The sequence below is a fragment of the Erythrolamprus reginae genome, chromosome 7, assembly GCF_031021105.1.
Source record: "Erythrolamprus reginae isolate rEryReg1 chromosome 7, rEryReg1.hap1, whole genome shotgun sequence".
Lineage (NCBI taxonomy): Eukaryota > Metazoa > Chordata > Lepidosauria > Squamata > Dipsadidae > Erythrolamprus > Erythrolamprus reginae.
The window spans coordinates 56425261-56440641 of NC_091956.1; positions in this window are offsets into that span (position 1 = coordinate 56425261).

Below are 15381 nucleotides of genomic sequence, written 5' to 3' on the forward strand. Positions count from 1 at the left end.
TTTCCAAGCATCAACAGTGTCCGAAAGTCCCTTCCCAAGTAGAATTCTAAACCTCCCGTCAGGACCATTCTGCCATCAACTGCAAGTGGTGTTGAGAGTTATACAGCATACGAGTGGAGAAATTCTATTTAGATGCCGGAGTGAAGAGCAACCAGAAGAAATTGTGAATTTATCCAATTCATTTTAAACAGCTATCTCACAACTGTGTATCAATGAATGTTTGAATTACTTCTAATCCATTTCTGACATGTAAATACCAGACTGCATTCTTTTACAGCAGTGGTTCTCAACCTGGGGGTCGGGACCCCTTTGGGGATCAAACAACCATGGGAAAAGACAAATTTCCCATGGTGATAGGAACTAAAGCTTCTATTCTGTTGCCTTGGAACATATTTTTACAATCTGACCAATCAAGCGTTTACTTACAGCTTAAAGCTCTGTTGGAGGAATTGGTGCTAGATATATGGTTGGGGGTCACCACAACATGAGGAATTGTATTAAGGGGTCACAGCATTAGAAAGGTTGAGAACCACTGTTTTACAGGCTTAGTCAATCTATATTTAAAAAATAAAATATTTATTCATTTTGCAAATGTAGATTTATATAGAATCCTAACAGTAAAAAATAATAATATTATGACTATATTTTATTCCACATTTTTCTATATAATTCAAGATAGCAAACCTACCTAATTTTACTGACCGTCTATTTTCCAACCACAAACCTGTGAAATGTTTTGCTCTGAGAGACAGAGGACTGATCCAAAGTCATCCAGATGGCCTTCATGCCTAAAGAAAGTCCTAGAACTCAGGTTTTTGTTTTGTTTTGTTTTGTGTGTGTGTACATCCTTGTGAATTTTCCATATGTTTTTATTTTTTCTGTTTTAGGATTGTATGAATGATAAAAAATCCAGGATTTAAGGGGCGGGGAAGAAAGCGGGCCTGCAATTGGCCCCTTTGTTTCCTGCCTTTCCTTAAGGAACTGTTGCTGCCCTATGTTTGTATAGCAGCAACATTTCTCATTTCAAATTCCAGCACGGAGGTCGGTCCTCCGCGCTGAATTTGAAATTTTCCGGGCTGAGAGGTAAAAACCTCTGCGCTATAGCGCACTGCGCAGCTTAAAGGGAACTATGGCTGGCACCCTCCTATTTCTAGTTTGACCCCCCCACTTGGCACTGCCAGAGCTGCCTGCCCGGCTGCCCCACGCCTGCCAGAGCTGCCTGGCCCCGCTGCCCCTGCATGTCCACCTCAGGCCCAAGCCCTTCCTGCCGCCCGAGAGCTGCAAAGGTCACCTGCTGCCACCGGGCCCCAAAGCTCACCTGCCGCCGCTGCCAGGGAAGCTCCAGCCAGGTGGGGCACTGTAGCTGCGGGAGAGGCCGCCTCCGAAGCCAAAGGGCTGAAGCTCAGCGCCTCCCTGGAAGGGCTGTGTGCGCGTTTGCTCCAAACTTTTTGCAAAGTTTGCCAGGCTTCGGGACTGGGGGGGGGGGAACCAGCTCCAAAATCGGGACATTTTTGAACTGGGACGTGGGAAAAATCATACAAAAGGCAGGACATCTGGTCACCTTACCCAAGGACCCCCTATTCTAGCTAACATCTCTAGATTGAAATAAAGCAAAGCAAATGTTTGAAACGTTTTCAGAAAAGTTTTGAAAACATATTTTAAAATATTTTTATAATATAAATATGGTTAAATATGTAGATATTATAAACATTGTAGTAGCTTTTTTTAAAAAAATGGGACTATCTGGTGGACATGGATAAAAATACTGTAGGGGGAGATATTGAGCACCTGGCAAACGATCCTGCTTAGACAGATTATATTTGGATTAACAGGTCACTGATTCTGTAGGCTTGCTTGCTTGATGATCTCAATGCTTCTTAAAGTAATCTATTATGATGTGTATGCTTTCTGTCTCATCACAGATGTGCCTGTGGAAATGTTATAGATCTTGAGATCTTATATGTTTTTATAGGGAAATATTCACAAATGTTTTTAGAAAGAATATGAATGTGTTGCATCCAAAACAGATTGAAAATATCTGTTTGGGTTTATTTTCTTTGTAACAGTCGACATAATCAATAAGGAATTATATCCCACTAAAGGTTTGCCTTTTTGTCCAACCTTCTCCCTATTCGATTGGATGAACTCAGTAAATAGAAACTAGAATGCCTTCTATCTTCCTTAAAGCCACCAACTGATGTTAAGTGATTTTCAAAGAGCAGCTGTTTGAGGACTTGAAGCATTTTGCAGGTGTTGCTCTCTTGAAGCTGACTTTGCTAATTGAGTGTATTTTTTCACTGGCAAAAAACTTCAAGGTGCAGGGGAAAAAAGCATAGAATGGTAGAGCTTTAAATAACTATTTGCTGCAGAAGACACAGCTTCAGGGAGATACAGGAGTCCAACTTGACTTTTGTGGGCCAAAAGTCTTTTGTAGAACATCAATTGTCCTGAATTGCAGAACATTTCAAAAAGAGGCTTTTTGTGTTTCTTTATTTTAGTGCATGCGCATTAGAAATCCAGAAGGGCTTTTTAGGGAACAAAGCCAGGCTTTACAGAAGTACAGGAACATTCATACATTGCTATTGAATTAAAATACTGCAAGATCCAATCTGGGCTGGTCACAAGGACCAGAGGTCTTTGGAGCTTTCGGAGTCATGCTAGAGCCCATCTTCAGGGAACTTCTCTGCAGCAGAATGTATACTTTGGGCTATTCTGTGTGTATTTATATGGTGCCTGTTGTATGTGGCTTTTTAGATGTTGATTTGGGTTAAAATACTGTGCAAGTTAAAATTGTGTACAGTTAAAATACTGTACAAAATATATAGAAACATAGAAGATTGACAGCAGAAAAAGACCTTATGGTCCATCTAGTCTGCCCTTATACTATTTCCTGTATTTTGTCTTAGGATGGATATGTGTTTATCCCAGGCATGTTTAAATTCAGTTACTATGGTTTAGCAACCACGTTTGCTGGAAGTTTGTTCCAAGCATCTACTACCCTTTCAGTAAAATATTTTCTCCCGTTGCTTCAGATCTTTCCCCCAACTAACCTCAGATTGTGCCCCCTTGTTCTTGTGTTCACTTTCCTATTAAAAACACTTCCCTCCTGAACCTTATTTAACCCTTTAACATATTTAAATGTTTTGATCATGTCCCCTCCTTTCCCTTCTGTCCTCCAGACCAGGGGTCCCCAAACTTTTTACATAGGGGCCAGTTCACTGTCCCTTGGACTGTTGGAGGGCCGGACTATTAAAAAAACACGAACAAATCCCTATGCACACTGCACATACATTATTTTAAAGTAAAAAACAAAATGGGAATGTACTATTTAGAGGGGGGGAAGGAGAAGTCGGAAATTCATATACCGTATTTTTCGGTGTATAAGACGCACCGGTGTATAAGACGCACCGGTGTATAAGACGCACCGGTGTATAAGGCACACCTAGATTTTAGAGGAGGAAAACAAGGAAAAAAGTATTCTGAACCAAATGGTGCAATATTATATTATTTAATAAAATACCAGTGTAGCAGAATACTTTTTACAACCATGTACGCTGTTTAAAACCATGTACTGTACACGTTTTAAAACCATGTACACTTTTTACAAACTTCAAACTTGACAGCTTCAAGACTTATGGACTTCAACTCCTAGAATTCCTCCTTCAATCATGCTACCTCAGGAATGGGAGTTGAAGTCCACAAGCCTTAAACCTGCCAGGTTTGAAGACCCTTACACTCCTAACCCCTAACTCATGGGTTTTCAAACTTGGCAGCTTTAAGACTTGTGGACTTCAACTCCCAGAATTCCTCCTTCAGTCACAAGCCTTAAATTTGTCAGGTTTAAGTCCACAAGCCTTAAACATGCCCGGTTTGAAGATCCTTGCACTCCTAACTCAGGGGGTCTTCCAACTTGGAAGTTGGTCTTCAAACCTGTCAGGCAGCTTACTTCAAGCAGGGGAAGTGGTGGCGGCTCCTCAGATAAAGGCTTCTTCCAGCGGTGGTCAGCGGCGGCTTTTCTGAGCAGTCAGCAGCAGCAGTAGCGGCTTTCTTATTTTGCAAGCTGGTGGTGGTGGCCTGCAAGTGTGTGGGGAGGGCAACTGAGATGGCTCTCATTGCAAGTGCCACGCTGCTCTCTTCGTGAAAGGAGGCATGGGGGAAAGCCGAGCTTCTGTCCTCCGTCGCGCTTCTGTCCTCTGTTCTGGTAGGTTCGTCTCGCGTGTAGAGATCGAGAGCACCCACCTTTCCTTCCCTTTCTCGGCCACCAAAGAGAGCAGCGTGGTGCTTACAATGAGAGCCATCTTGGTTGCCCTCCCCATTGGGAGCCTCGCGTGCTCAGAAAAGCTGCTGCCACCACCGCTGGCCCCCACTGCTCGCACAGGAGGCAGGATCCGTGGAAGCGGCGACTATAAGATTGGGAGCCTCGCGCCAAACGTTACCACGGGAACGAGTTGGCGCCTAAGTCAGTTCGGCGAGTGCTGGTTTTTGAGTCTTTTGGGATGGTGGGGGTTGTGGTGAAAGACTGATCTGCAGCCCTAACTAGCCCACAGCTCACTGGGAAGAATCGCTGCTGAATTCCTTGCGGAATTCAGCCTGAATCTTTTTTAATTTGTATCCCTGGAGAGAGGAGCCTGCAAGTAGGTTCAGGGGTCTTTAATAAGGGGTTGCAGAGAGGTGGATTGCCACCACCTGACTATGGGAAAGCCGCTATTGCCACTGCTGGCCGCAATCTTCCCAGGCAAAAGACACAGCGGCGGAGGTTCTCAGGCATCCTCCACTGCCGCTGTGTCTTTTGCCTGGGCAAAGAATGCTGGAAGCGCCTCTCTTCCCCCCACCCCAAGAGAAGAGTGCTGGTCCTAAATGGAGAGAAAAGTGCTTTTGGAGCACAGGATGAAATGGGGGGCAGGATGTCCCCAAGGCTGTCCGCCAGCAGATCATCTGTCGGGCAGGAGAAACGGCACCGACTCTACTACGCGGGGTTTGAAAAACCTGCACGGAGCTTGTTGAACAGTGGCCAGGAGCACAGGATGTGGACGCAACTTGTGCTCCTGTCAATCACCCATGGTCTGGATAAATGACTTCAGCGGGCCGCATGCGGCCCACGGGCCATAGTTTGACCGCTGCTCCAGACTATACAGATTGAGTTCATTAACTCTTCCTGATAAGCTTTATGCTTAAGAGCTCCCATCATTTTTGTAACCCGTCTTTGGACCCGTTCAATTTTATCAACATCTTTTTGTAGGTGAGGTCTCCAGAATTGAGCACAGTATTCCAAATGTGGTCTCACCAGTGCTCTATAACAGCAGGTTCACAATCTCCCTCTTCCTTCTTGTTATACATCTAGCTATGCAGCCAAGCATTCTACTTGCTTTCCCTACCACCTGACTGCACTGTTCATATACAGTATGCACTGTCATATACAGTTTTCTGCATGTTCATTTTTATAATCCCTTTTTCTTTGAATTTATAAACTAAAGAATTTTGATCTAGACATAAATGTGCACTGATTTTCTAGTTACATATATTTCTGTTTTTGATTTTCCTTTGAGACTACAGTATTGCTATCATTGAAATACCAACTTGATGTGATGTAATAATAACTCATTTGTAAGCATGCTAATTGTCATTCTCAAATTAGGAACGCTTTCTTATCTTTCTGAACTGAAGACTGTCATCAAAGCACACAATCTTTGAGATTATATACTTCTTAGACAATATCTAGTTACTCCAGTGCTTTTAAGAACATAATAATTAGTTGCATTGTGATTTTTTTAAAAAAATGACCAGATTGTTTCACCTATATATTTGTTTAACACTACTGAAAATGTTCTAGGAAGTAAAAAGAAAATGATTAGATTGCAGGATATACTTAAAAGTAGAATAATGTACTTTGAAACAACACTCTTTGAATATATTTAACTTTCCACAATAGCAACACAGAAAGAAGAAAAAAACTTTCGGTGTTATCTTTTCCTGTCACATGATTAGTGCAAACAGCAAGGTGAAAAAGGAACCTTATCATGTTTTTCCCGGTACTTGATAAAATGGCAAAACTGCTTCCGAGCTTCAACATGAAAGGTAGCGCTTGAAAGAAGTCAGTTTGTTTTGTATTTCAATTTCGCTGCTATTCTAAGCATCTTGATATTTGATTAAATGAGATTATGTTGAGCTTGCAATAAATGTAGCTGCCAATTGTGTTTTTCAGAGACTTCATCAATACTGACTAAGTAGTCTATGGTTTTCCAACTGTTTACTATCCAATGAGAAAGACTGCGTTGCTAATCCCTAATACAGTGTTCCCTTGATTTTCACGGGTTCGAACTTCGCGAAACGTCTATAACACTGTTTTTCAAAAATATTAATTAAAAAATACTTTGCGGTTTCCCCCCCCTATACCACGTTTTTTTCCTGCCCGATGACATCATATGTCATTGCCAAACTTTTGTCTGCCTTTAAAAATCATTTTTTAAAATAAACTTTAATAAATAAACATGGTGAGTAATAATCTAAATGGTTGCTAAGGGAATGGGAAATTGTAATTTAGGGTTTTAAAGGCTTGGGATACTGTTCATAGCCAAAAATAGTGTATTTACTTCCGCATCTCTACTTCGCGGAAATTCGACTTTCGCGGGTGGTCTCAGAACACATCCCCCGCAAAAAACGAGGGAACACTGTATATGCCAAACATCTGATTCAAGCAACAGAAATGCATGGTTTTTTGTGTGTAAGCCATATGGATTCATTTTTTTACATTGGCCTTTCCATCTTCTTTCTACATAATTGGGAGCTGGACATGCATTAGCAGTTTGACCTCAACATTAATTTGGTGGTAATCTTGATTACAGTTGAGAAGCTTCAGATGGAGCAGAACAGCTGTTTTGTCAGCAGGCGCCTATTATATTAGTGTGTTTGATATATAAGCAAGATTGTCTAATGTGTCTATAAGATATTGCTCCTTTACTTTTACCCAAAACAATATTTCCATTTCACAAAAGCATCCTTTTAGTAATACTGTCAGTTTAGAAACTAAGTGTCTACAGGTGAAACTCTAAAAATTAGAATATTGTGCAAAAGTTCATTTATTTCAATAATGCAACTTAAAAGGTGAAACTAATATATGAGAATGACTCATTACATGCAATGCATGATAGTTCAAGCTGTGGTTTGTCATAATTGTGATGTTTATGGGGTACAGCTCATGAAAACCCCAATCCACAATCTCAGAAAATTAGAATATTGTGAAAAGGTACAATATACTAGGCTCAAAGTATCCCACTCTAATCAGCTACTTAAGCCATAACACCTGCAAAGGGTTTCTGATCCTTTAAATGGTCTCTCAATCTGGTACAGTAGGAATCACAATCATGGAAAAGGCTGCTGGCCTGACAGTTGTGCAAAAAATCCTCATTGACACCCTCCTTAAGGAGAGAAAGCCTCAAAAGTTAATTGTAAATTAAGTTGGATGTTCCCAAACTGTATCAAAGCACATTAATAGAAAGTTAAGTGGAAGAAAAAGGTGCACAAGCATCAGGGATGACAGCAGCCTGGAGAGGTTTGTCAGGAAAAGACCATTCAAAAGTGTTGGAGACTTTCACAAGGAGTGGACTGAGGCTGGAGTCAGTACATCAAGAGCCACCACACACAGACAGATCCTGGTCATGGGTTTCAAATGTCGTATTCCTCTTGTCAAGCGACTTCTGAACAACAAACAATGTCAGAAGCTGGGCTGTTGCTCAGTGGTCCAAAGTCCTCTTTTCTGATGAGAGCAACTTTTGCATCTCATTTGGAAACCAAGGACCCAGAGTATGGAGGAAGAATCGAGAGGCACACACTGCAAGATGCTTGAAATCCAGTGTGAAGTTTCACGGTCTGTACTCATTTGAGGAGCCGTGTTATCTGCTGGTGTTGGTTTACTTAATGGTTTCATTAAGTCCAAGGTCAACACAACTGTCTACCAGGAGATTTTGGAGCACTTCATGCTTCCTTCCGCAGATGAGCTTTATGGGGATGCTGACTTCATTTTCCAGCAGGACTTGGCACTTGCTCACACTGCCAAAAGCACCAAAAACTGGTTCAATGACCATGGAATTACTGTGCTTGATTGGCCAGCAAACCCACCTCACCTGAATCCCATAGAGAATTTATGGGGCATTGCCAAGAGAAAGATGAGAGACATGAGACTGAACAGTGCAGAAGAGTTGAAGGCCAAGTTAAAGCATCCTGGTCTTCCATAACACCTCAGCAGGGGCACAGGCTGATAGGTTCCATGCCATGCAGCATTTAGCCAGTAATTGCTGCAAAACGAGCCCAAACCAAGTACTGTACTGATGCATGCTTAAACTTTTTAGAGGTCCCATATTGTTCTATGCACAATCCTCGTTTTATTGCTTGCATAAAATATTCTAATTTTCTGAGATTATGGATTTGGGGTTTTCATGAGTTGTACCCCATAATCGTCATAATTTTGACAAATCACAGCTTGAACTATTTTGCTTTGAGTCTCTCTCATATACAGTGGTACCTCATGATACAAACCCCTTGTGATAAGAACCCCTTGTGATACGAACCCGGGGTTCGGAATTTTTTTGCCTCTTCTTACGAACTTTTTTCGGCTTACAAACCCACCGCAGATCGCAAAATGGCGCTCTGCTGGGTGCTGCCGCCCGGCTGTCACCTTTTAAAACAGCCGGGGGGCTTCTTGGCATCCTCCCGAACCCGGAAGTTCGGGTTCCGGTTCCGGTTTCGGAGGCCGCCGAGAAGCACCGCCGCCCAGCTGTCACCTTCTGAAACAGCCGGGTGCTTCTCGGCGGCCTCCGGAACCCGAACCCGAACCTGAACTTCCGGGTTCGGTGTTCGGGAGAACGCCGAGAAGCCCCCCGGCTGTTTCAGAAGGTGACAGCTGGGCCGCGGCACTTCTTGGCGGCCTCCAGAACCCGAACCCAAACCTGAACTTCCGGGTTCGGTGTTCGGGAGAACGCCGAGAAGCCCCCCGGCTGTTTCAGAAGGTGACAGCTGGGCCGCGGCGCTTCTCAGCGACAGCTGGGCCGCGGCGCTTCTCAGCGGCCTCCCTAACCCGAACCCGAAAAGCTGTTTTAAAAGGTGACAGCCAGGTGGCGGCACCCAGCGGAGCGCCATTTTGTGATTTTTTTTCTTTTTGCACGGATTAATCGCTTTTACATTGTTTCCTATGGGAAACAATGTTTCGTCTTACGAACTTTTCACCTTACGAACCTACTTCTGGAACCAATTAGGTTCCTAAGACGAGGTATTACTGTATCAGTTTCACCTTTTAGGTTGCATTACTGAAATAAATGAACTTTTGCACAATATTCTAATTTTTCAAGTTTCAAGTCTCAGACCCTTATGTGGTGAAAAGGCTTATGAACCCAATAATGTTAGAAGCTATATTGTTGGGAAATTTTACTGCCAAAAGAATGGCATAATAGATGAAGAAGAGGATCAAAATGATTCATTGGAGGAGGATTTAACAACCTACTCCAGTGATGGGGAACCTTTTTTGGTTTGTGTGCCAAATGGGGGTTGCATGCGTGAGTATGCCCAGACCCATAATTCCATGCAACCCTCCCATGCATACACGTGTGACCTCCAGCATGTGATGGCCTACCCATTTTTTGCCCCCCCCCCACTAGGCTTCAGACCCTTTCTAGGAGCCTGGGGACAGCGAAAATGGCTTCCCCCCAGGCTGAAAATAGGCTGTTTCCCAAGTCACAGTAGGCCCACAAGGCCCAAAAATCAGCTGGCGCGTGCCGAACCTCAGCTCGCATTTCTGGCTCTCTGGAGGCCGGAAACCACCCATTTGCTGACTTCTGGTTGGACTGGGAGTCCTGTATTTTTTTTTTGCTCTCCCCAGGCTTTAGAACCTCTCTAGGAGCCTGGGGTGGATGAAAATGGCTTCCCCCCCAGAGGCTGAAAACGGGCTGTTTTCTGACTCCCAGTGGGCCCAGAAAGCCCGAAAATCAGCCAGTGTGTGCTGGACCTGAGCTCACGTGCCCACCAATATGGCTTCATGTGCCATATGTTTGCATCACTGACCTATTCCATATGAATACCATTAGTACATGGAACCAACCAAAAATACTGATCGTGAACAACTTGCAAGATACTAGTTAAAAGAAAGGCAAACAAAATTATCAAGCTAACAATATATGGTATCATTTATGTGTGTGCATTGAATATAAAGAACAGATTTAATAGACTATATTTAATAAAAAGAGTCCATAGAATCATTTCGAAACAGTATGGATGGCATAAATTTAATAAATAAGAATCCAATACTGAAATCTACTTTACAGTTATAGACAAAGCGAACAAAAATATTCCAAAATACATGGCTACCTGCTGATATATCAGAATCAGGTGAAGAAAAGTGGAAAGCAAAAGGGAACAAATATTTATGGAAAATTTTCCCAACGCTTACTGAAAAAGAGCAAGAAGAGGTAGGAGTTATAGTGAAATCAGCAATGCACATGAACAAAATAACTATCAGGTGGGAATATATTTATATAAGGAAATTATAGAAATCAAGGGAATCTTTAATGCATAGGTGAACATGATAGAAGACAAAAAACAAAGATAAATTAGACCAAAAAAAAAATAAAGATAAGGGATAGAGAAGAACTGTACAAAGTCGTCCATATACATGAAGTTAATGAAGTTTTGATCATGAACTGCAAATAGTTTAAAATCTCATCAAGTTTATATAGTTAAAATGGCTGTTGTAGTTTACAAGGAGATAAAACACCATGGACTGGGAAACGGTTTCAGTATTTCAATACTGGTAAGGTAAGGTGAACACTAAAGAATGCTTAAAGGACTAAATAATTCCACTTATCTTATTTACTAAGATAATGGTTGGGATTTTGCAATCCAGATTTCAATAATACATGGACCAAGAAATGCCAGATGTATAAGTTGGGCTCAGAGGAGGCTAGTGCACTCAAAAATCTAACATCCCATACATAATGAAAAAGACACATTGGGAAAATATATTTATTTTGCTTTAGGATTATACAAATAAGATTGATTGTATAGATCAATTGTGTAGATAGTTGTGAATAGCCATTAAAATATGGATATGCTAAACCACTTCCTCTATTTATGGAAGATTATTGATAATGGCTAGGAAGCAACATGTAAGAATATGTAATTTAATAATTTGGCTCCCAGAAAGGAGTGACAAAAGTTATGTTTTATCTATTTACTTATATGCAGATTATAAATTATACTGACATGTAGATTTTAGATCATAAATATATTGTGAGAAATGCTAGCCTAGATGAAATAGGAAATGGAACTAAAAGTATTGGGAGGAACAACCATCTTGAAAATGCTGTTGATTTATTTTAATAGAAGTAAAGAAAACCTAAAGAATGTCTTGCTGGAAATAAAAGAAGAGAATGTAAAAGCCAACCAATAACTCAGAATTAAAAAGCAATTTGTGGTTAAACCAATTGTTTTCACAGTTCCAATTATGATTAAAAACTGGATAATCAGAAAGACTGAACAAAGAAAATTAGATGTTTTGAATTATAGTACCGGGGAAAATTGTTGAGCATGTTTTGGATAAAACCAGATTCCTCACTGGAAATCCTAAGAGTAAAGCTTTTTTAAAACAAATATTTTGGACATTTAATGCAAAGGCACAAATTATTAACATGATATCAGTTATAGACAAATGTCTTCATGTCCTTATCGCCAACCAACTTCTGATATTTTCACAAGAATTCCTTGTACATTTGTGCTTAAACATAATCAACATCATAAACAACCAAGGGGATTTTATACATTTTTATTTTTCTGCTGTTGAACTGTACAATTTATTCTAACAGATGCTCTGCAGTACACACTATTATATACTGTTATCCCATTCACCAGCTAACTTTCCAGATTCATGCAAAATTTCCTTCAGTCAAGTCTGTTTTATATTTATTTTTAAATTGACAAACGTATTAAAAAAAACAACCTTTCTTCATTACAGTAACACTTCCTCAGTGCTTGCTGAACAGCAAAAATCCATTTGGCAAATTCCCTGCCTGACAAGAAAATATATTATACAGTACTTCCAAAATTCTGATCACTATCATTCATGAACTGTGTCAGAAGAATTCTGCCAAAGGTCCTCCTAAGTGCAATTAACGTATAATCTTGCATTCACTTTTGCTACCATTCCATTTGAATATTGAAACAATAATGGCACCCTTCCAATTGTCAGGCATGCATGCAGTTGTCACACTCACATCAAGATAACCACTCTAAGCAAACCACATCCATATCTGACATCCATATTTTATATTTTAACATTTCTGCAGGTAACATTTTAAGCCTTGCCATTTTTAGCACTCTGGTAGTGTTTATTACTTCTTTAAATAAATATTGGACAGTGCATTGCATTTGTTTCAATTTTTGACATATAACCATCGTTCCTATATTGATCTCTGAAGTGCTGGTTACAGCATTTTAGCTCATCGACTTTCATTTATTATTATTTTTATTCATAGTCACTCTGTTGGAGGCTTATTGATTAGCATTCTTACCACTACCAATATAATTTTTTTATATCTTTCAAATTACTCTGCACTAAACTTTCCTTCTGTTATTGGTCTGTATTCTCTTGGATGTATTATTTGTAATTAACATTTTCTATTATATATCTTGTATAGTATCTACTCTTGCTGCACTTTTCTAGATAGAGAGCTTTGATACTGTTTCTGGGATCTTTTGGAGCCTCTCCCAGCTTAGGAGTAACAGCCCTAAGTGTTCCTACCATCAATGGGATCACTTTGGCCTTTATGGTTCACATCACTTCCAGTTCCTAGTTCCTCCTTCAGACTGTAGTACTTCTTCAGCTTCTCTTTCTTCCTGATGTAACTTAACACCTCTGCTTTCTGGTTCTTGCCTACTATCATAATGTCTGGTTGATTGGTGAATCCCTCTATCTGTCTGTATCTAGAAGTCCACAAGATCTCAGCCCTGTTATTCTCCTGATCTTGGATGAAGGGATTCATGGATGGGTGTGTGTGTGTCTCTCTCTCTGTGTAGAGATAAAAACACCAGTAGAAATACTAGTAATATTGGCACATTCTCAAGGTCCTGCTCTGACAGTATTTAAGAATTTGTCTTTGCAGGATGTCGGGATGAATTCATTTTATGAAATATTTATGGATTCTTTTTTTAAAAAAATATACTTTATTTGTAAATATAGAAAAAGAAAAAAAAGGGAAATAGGGAAAGGGTAGCGGGGGTAGGAAGTAATGTACAGAAAAGAAAAAAAGGGGGAGGGGGTGGGGGGAGATGGGGAATCAAAGTACGAAATCAAAGCAGTTCAGGTAAGCAGTACAATTATACATTGTAAGGTATAGATTATAATACATATAATTCTTGGTAAAGATGTTGTATTTCTTAAACGTTGTAAATAAACAGTGAATAGAGAATATAAAAGATTTCCTTAGATTATGGTAATAAATGTTACATCCCCTATTAATATATATTGGCTAATAACAAATTAATGAAATTATTTTCTAAATTTAAAGAATAAGAAGAGAGGATGAGAAAAAAGAAAGGGGGGGAAAAGAAGAAAATAAATAAAAGAAAGGAAAGAGTGCAGAAAAGAAAAGAAAGATCTGCGTATGACGCAGACGTTTTCAGGGACGACTTTTGTAAAAAAGTAGTAGGGGGAGTATGTGCATAATATAGTAAATGTATTCTATATATATAAAAGAAAAAAATGGAGAGAAAGAAAAAAAAATAAAGAAAAATAAGGAAGTATATGTTAGTAAATATTAGTAATGATATGTTATGTAATATGTATTGAATTAGTTTAAAGACGGATAAAAATAGATATGATATAAATTTTGTTGCAAATTGATTGGTTTTTGGCGCGAAATATTTATGGATTCTTATTTCTAAAAAATTATATGCCTTTTTCAAATTGTCTTCTATGACCCCCCCCCCCCCCAATTAGTACAATACAGTATTAGTATATTAGAAATAAATCATTAAACCAAATTTAATTTGCTATCTTATTAATATGTACACACATATAACTTTAAATAGTACTTTTGAACAATATTTTAGCATAAGGCAGGGATGCCAAACTGGCGGCTCGTGGGCCGAATTCATCATACTGAGGCCACATCTACCCAGATCCACAAACGCAAAAAAAAAAAAATCATGTGTGGCATCATGTGATGTGACCGAATTTGACACCCATGACACCCAGGCATGATCTTTGTTTACTGAATATGGTAGAACCATCTTACTAAAGCTACATAGATCTTGTCTGAGTCTCAATAGGACTTCCTCTGGCAATTCTGTTTTCCATAGAAAAAGGAGCATATAAATGAAATAAAATGATTATTAGCTGTAGTTTTCACCTGTTTTCATTCACAAATACATGTCTAACAAGCAATACTGGATCACATCTACCTTTCTTTCTGATTGGATAGTAACTTCTTTCTTAGCTATAGGTTTGTTACTTCAAGTTATGTTATCTATGTCTTGAGCTGGGCTGCTACATTAATTACAGTTTGATTCTCCCACTGTGCCATATATTAAAAAAAGAAGCCTTAATAAGTGTTTCAAATAGGGTTGATGGCATTTTAAGACTGAAATGTGTGAACTACCTGAACAATTGGTTATTCTACAGATTCTAAACTTTGATCTAGTTCTTTGATTTAGCCCTGCAATTAAGAAGATTTGGTTCAAAGCAAAAGCTCATTGGTTGATGTTTTACACTGATGTGATAATGTTTACACAGATGTGCTTTGAAAGCTTGATTATGGAGGATTTTTGGGTCCAGCCACATGACAAGCTGTTGTTATTTGAAAGCTAAACTTATATAATATCTATCTGCAATCGTTTTCCAAGAAATCTGCCAGCTTTCTCTCTCCCTTTCGAAGTGATTTATCTGATCATTGTGTTCAATGTTATTTTCATTTTGAGGTTTTAAATCCTTCCATAATAAATCACTTACTTTCAACAATCTTTTTTTTAAATCACTCAGGTGCACATAGGGCAGTATTTAGGACTGCTGTGATGAAAAGGTGTTTCATTACTTGCTTTAAGCCACCTGCCAATTAATTAGCCCCAAACTCTCTCCAGCAAAAAAAAGCAGAGCAGCCAAATCCATTTGATCTCTCAGATTTACATGGTGACACATGGGAGAAGACTTATAAAAAGCAAAACACTACCCTGTTCTACAACAATTTTTTTATTGTTAGAAATTTAAACAAAAGGTGTAATAGCCCATTGAGTAATTCTTTCCTTTCTGAAATGTTTTCAGGAAAAATATTTATTTAGATAATATAATATTCACAAATGTGGGGAGAGTACATAGTAGCATATTAATATTGTTGGAGTGTTACA